The sequence below is a fragment of the Cricetulus griseus genome, chromosome 4, assembly GCF_003668045.3.
Source record: "Cricetulus griseus strain 17A/GY chromosome 4, alternate assembly CriGri-PICRH-1.0, whole genome shotgun sequence".
NCBI classification, from domain to species: Eukaryota; Metazoa; Chordata; class Mammalia; order Rodentia; family Cricetidae; genus Cricetulus; species Cricetulus griseus.
In genome coordinates this window covers 2233737-2239736 of record NC_048597.1, presented here as the reverse complement: position 1 = coordinate 2239736, position 6000 = coordinate 2233737, and positions in this window count along the sequence as shown.

The window sequence follows — 6000 nt, the reverse complement described above, 5'->3', positions numbered from 1 at the left end:
CACTCACTCCCGAGACAGAGCCCCTTTTCTGTTGTGTCACTTTGGTGGTACACACACTTTGGTCTGTCGTGGGATCCCTATCTGTGGTGAGTAGACATGTGTGTTGAGTCTCCCCAAGAATAGTTTTGTCACACCACACCATCGGCACCCAAACAGGGAGCCAACAGAACCAAAGATGAGTTTGGGAGGAGTGAGTGCATGGTCCTGGCTGGAGGTAACAAGGCAGGCACCTGAGGCGGAGAAGCCTGAGGGGGGCATCCTCAGAGGAAATTCTCATAGAGTTGGCCTTTCCTATATGGTGTGTGTTAGCACACCTTTGTATGAATGACAGTGGTTGCACGGTTCTTGCTATGAGCAGTGAGGCATGCAACTAAGGCAGAGCCATCGGGATTAGGAGTGTCTGTGGGAGGAAACCCGGGACATCAGTCTTCGTCTGCATGTGGCATGCTGGCTCGATGAGTGAAGTCCACCATATAAATATGGAGATTCCCTGAATGCAGCTAAAGGTTTAGAGGAAATATTGCCGTCTTTGAGATTTTTGAAGAAAGGTCAAGCCTGTCGGCAAGCAGCGTCGAGGTTTCATATGAGAATATGGGTTGTGCATAGTTAGAAATGAATCTGAGGCCAAGATGGCAGCCAAGCAGGAAGTTGTCTGTGTCCAGCAGGAAGTTGTCTGTGTCCAGCAGGAAGTTGTCTGTGTCAAGCAGGAAGTTGTCTGTGTCAAGGAGCAATTACAACAAGAAAGAGAGATGGGGGGCACCCTCCATGTTAACCCCTGATCAGACAAGTAAATTAGATAAAGAGAGGGTGGGATGGAGGTGTTGGCTTGCCAGGGCTGGAGGGGAAAGATAGTAGAGCTAGTAGATAAAGATAGTTAGAGCCGTGCTCAGAAGCCCTTCCTGGGACCCAAGAACTTGGAACCCGTCAGGAGATTCAGAGAGTGAGGAAGAAGAGAAGATGGTAAAAGCAATAGAAGGTCCAACCTTTAGTAGAAAAGGAGGGAAAACCTCTATCCCAGCATGCAGGTGGAGGCATCGGCCTTGGCTTGGTGCAAGAAGCTAGTATGATCAGGAAATGCTCAGCCCTTGAATTGCTGGAGTTAGGGAAGGCTTTTAAATGGAGCCTGTCTCAGGCTGGCTTGCAAGGCTGTGGGACATGGGAGTGGGCGGGATCAGTCCGGCTGCTATGGAAGAAGGAAAACTGGGTGATTTAATGTCCCATCCCTCCTTAAGGCGAAGGCTGCATAGCCCTCAGACACCGTGATGGAAGTCACTCCCTGGTGGACTGGCTTATCAAAGCCATTAGGAACACTTGGTTGTCTCTGAAGTCCTCACAAGTATCATGAGCTGGGGGACCAAAGAGGAGGGGCAGATGCTATTGGAGGAAGTGGGAATAAGAGAAGCTGTGTTGGAACCCCACTGGGCCACAAAGAAAGGTGTTCACAGAGGAGTTAAAGAAAAGGTTAACCCAGAAAGGACCTCAGGAGTGATCTGAAACGTCAGTGGTTTTGCTGAGCCATGTGGTGGGACAAGACCATTATAAAATAGGAAAGGCTTTGGCAGATCAGCAGGACTTAGAGCAATGTGTAAAGGGTATCTGTATGTAAAGTGAGAGAGCAACCTGAGGAGGTAAAGCAGAAAAAGAAGTTCATCTGGGTTCCTCAAAAACAAATGTGGCAAGATCTGTGTCGAGCTGGAGTTCCTAAGGGTGGGGGGGTGGGGGGTGATAGAAAGCCAAACTGTATGCTTTGGAGTTTCTGCACGGCTTTAAAAGGTGAGGAGCAGTTCACAGAAGACTTATGTGATGGAATAATTCAAATGAAGATTATCAAGCCTGCCCCTGGGTGGTAATTATCCCCCACACACATACACTGAAGAGAGTATGCTTCCCTCCAGCAGAAGGTTATGCTAGGGTGGAGATGGTTTGCCTAGTCAGGAACTCTCCCGGGCATGGTGAATGGGGAAGTAACAGCTACAGCTACATCCACGGTGCCTGTCTGACCTGGGGAGCCAGCAGGTGTAATGTGGGAGAGCAAGATGATATTTCCCTTTGGCCCTGAGTAGATCTGGACAGATTGAGTTGGACCCACTGAATTTATCAAGTACACAGAAACTCGGGGAGGCTCTGTGGAAGGGCTCCAGGATGTGGAAATACCATAGCTCAGAGAGAATGACTGGGGTTACAGGGAGTTAATTAAGTTAGCGCCTCTTGTCCATGCTTGGCACCCAACCTTGATCTGGAGAGGAAGCAACTGGTACAAATGGATGGAACCTTCCATGCTGTGTAGAGGAAGCACACTGGTACAAATCTGGATGGAACCTAATCCATGCTGTGTAGACCTTGCTGCCCCACTGATAACTGAGTTGTGAGCTTCTGGGATCACCTGACACTTGCTGAGAACAGATGGCAACAGGCCTCAGGCATGTGTGTTTCTGCCCATAGATCACTGTGGCTGTCAGTCTCAACAGGTGCTTTACCGAGGTTATCTTTGTAATGCCACTATTTGCTATGGGATGGTGGTTTGGGATGTTGCTTTGTCTTACCCATCCTCTGAAAACAGTTTGTGATGTATAGATGACATAATGATAGATTTGGAAAGCCACCAGAGAGACAACCAGTTACAATGACACTTCCACCTATCTTACAACCCTACTGGTGCTGGGTTAACTGAAAGGAAAAATGGGTTGTTAAAACAACAGCTAAAGAGTTTAAATCCAAAAGGTACCCTACATGGATGAAAATGGACACCCCCAGAGGCCACAAGGTTATTGAATGAAAACCCAGTGCCAGGAGTGGGCTACCATCCTGTGAGTTGTTGGCCTGGGAAACCCCCGAGTGCACAAATCATAAAAGCTATTGGTACTACTATTGGTTGTATGCTAGAACTAAACAGTAAGACCCCATTGAGGCATCACGTGTGCATGTCCTGACTGCAGGGCAGGAAAAAGGAAGCTAGGAGGACCTGGGAGTTCCCACCCTTCTGGCTGGCTTTTGTATTGTCAGAAGAGACCATGCAGGATGCTGGTGGTGAATTGTCACCGACATCCCTGTGTGCTAAAATCCTGAAATGCCAGGCAGGATGTTCCCGCCCATGCAATAGTGGCTTAGCTATCATGGGTAAGGTCAACAGCCTTTAATTTGGATGTAAGGCCTGCTACATAAGAGGGAACTCACAGCTGGTACCATAAATCATAACAGAAACCCGTGGCTAGGGAGTCACAGGTACCACTGGGAAGCAACTTCTATAGTTTTATTAGATGACTAGATGTGTCTGTCAAAGTACCTGTAAGCGCATGTGTTTACACCCATAGACGGCTGTAGTTGTCAGTCTCAGGCATGTGTGTTTACACCCATAGACGGCTGTAGTTGTCAGTCTCAGGCATGTGTGTGTTTACACCCATAGACGGCTGTAGTTGTCAGTCTCAGGCATGTGTGTTTACACCCATAGACGGCTGTAGCTGTCAGTCTCAGGCATGTGTGTTTACACCCATAGACGGCTGTAGCTGTCAGTCTCAGGCATGTGTGTTTACACCCATAGACGGCTGTAGTTGTCAGTCTCAGGCATGTGTGTGTTTACACCCATAGACGGCTGTAGTTGTCAGTCTCAGGCATGTGTGTTTACACCCATAGACGGCTGTAGTTGTCAGTCTCAGGCATGTGTGTTTACACCCATAGACGGCTGTAGTTGTCAGTCTCAGGCATGTGTGTTTACACCCATAGACGGCTGTAGTTGTCAGTCTCAGGCATGTGTGTTTACACCCATAGACGGCTGTAGTTGTCAGTCTCAGGCATGTGTGTTTACACCCATAGACGGCTGTAGTTGTCAGTCTCAAGCATGCTGTAGTTGTCACACCCATAGATCGCTGTGGCTGTCAGTCTCAACACATAACCATCAGGGAAGCTCCTGAGAACAAGTGACTGGAACAGTAGCATGGTGACCTATTTCTTACCCATAGGTGGGCATCTATAGTCATCCCCTCCAAGGCTCAGGGATCATTGAGGGAGAGGAGGCAGAAAAAAATGTAAGATCTGGAAGAAGGGGTGGAATGTTGAAGAACAGTTTCATCTGAGATGCAAACATTCCATCCTGAAGAAAATCTCTTCAAACTGGATGGGAAAAAAAAAAAAATAGAACAAAACTCAAAACAGCTTCAGGAAGTCCCTGAAACTGACCAGATCCACTTGGACCCTGTCAGAATAAACAAAGAAAACTGAGAGTCCCTCTCAGACAATCTGAGCTGCAAAGATGACTCTCAGAGAACAGCTGCAAAGAGACCAGCTGAGCTGCCTGGAAGAGGTTTAGGCCAGCTGAGACACCTGGAAAGGACATTCTCCAGCCTGTGGAGCTGCCTGCAGGCTGTGTATGAGCTCCAGGTTCCCAGCATTGTGAGCTGGCACCCATGCTGGGGCACAGCTGTCTTTGAGTCATTTCTGCTCCTGTAAGTGACTTCTAACCTATATCCCTATAAGTAACTCCAATAAAACTCATTGGTTTACCAAACTGGACTTTGGTGATATCTGTACTTTGATCTGTTGTGAGATCCCTATCTGGGGTGGATAGACGTGTGTGTGTGTGTGTGTGTGTGTGTGTGTGTGTGTGTGTGTGTGTGTGTGTGTCTGTCTGTCTGTCTGTCTGTCTGTCTGTCTGTCTTGCTCTGTGTGTCTCTGCCTCTTTCTCTCCTCTCTCTCTCTCTCTCTCTCTCTCTCCTCTCTCTCTCTCTCTCTCTCTCTCTCTCTCTCTCTCTCTCTCTCTCTCTCTCTCTCTCTCTCTCTCTCTCTCTCTCTCTCTTCTCTCTCTCTCTCTCTCTCTCTCTCTCTCTCTCTCTCTCTCTCTCTGGACCGCTCATGTAGATCAGTCTGGGCTTGAGCATCTGCCTATGCTTTCAGAGTGCTGGGATTAAAGCTCTGACCCACCATGCTGGGCTGCTCTCATTTTCATGGAGGAATGAAAGCACTAAGCCTCTGCCTGGTTAATCACTTTACTCTTTACACCTTAAAAATTTGCTTTTACTCTCAACTGCCTTTATAAAACCCTCATTTTCTTATAAAGTTTCTTATCTTGGCTGCCAATTTTCTCTGTATCTTGCTGTCACTTCTCACAGGAGAACTGTACAAATTTTCTGGTATTGTCATGACTAATCTTACAAACCAAGCATCCTAAATGAGAGAACCCTATTGCTTCACTGTTCTATAGGCCAGAAGTCCAGAGCCAAGGTGTCAACAAGGGCCCTGACAGCATTGAAGGCCCCCAGGGAAGATCCTGCCTCACCTTTCCTAACTTCTGGTGGCCGCAGGCATCCCTTGGCTTATGGCTGCATCACTATAATCTGCCACCATCTTTAGCTGTCTCCATGCCTTGCCTCTGTGTGTTCCTCCTAAGGATATTGTCACTGGATCAAGCGCCACCAGAGTAGCCCAGGTGGCCTCATCTTTAGTTCCCTATTGTGGCTGCAAAGTCCTTTTAACCAAATAAGGCCATACTCCTAGGGTGGGCAGGGTCCATGCCTCACACCTGCAGGACCACACGGCATCCTTTGTGGAAAGTGACCATGCATCTAACCTTACCATGGTGGAATACAAGTCTGGCGGTAGGTTATATTTGAGGTGGCTGAGACAACTCAGGCTCTGAGCTCCAGAACCTATCTCCGAGGAAAGCAAACCCAAAGAACATCGGATCTATACCCTTCTGCAAAGCAAAGGGAGGACATGCGTCCCTGCGCGTCGACAGCTAGCATGTCTGTATAAAGAGCAGAGGGCCAAAGGGCCACTGAGTCACTAGTCACGTCTCACGCATTGACTAGGGTGACAGGGCCTGTTCTACCTATCCTAGGGAAAGGGGGAGGGGTAGTGTCATGGGCCACAGACACCTACAGCTCAATTCTGTCTGTGTGGGAGAACACTGTAGAGAAGAATGAAGAGCTAGTGTTGGAGCTCCTGGGAGCTGGCTCTGCAACTTAAGGCAAGCGACTTACATTGGAGATGGAGGTGCCTTCCGAAAAG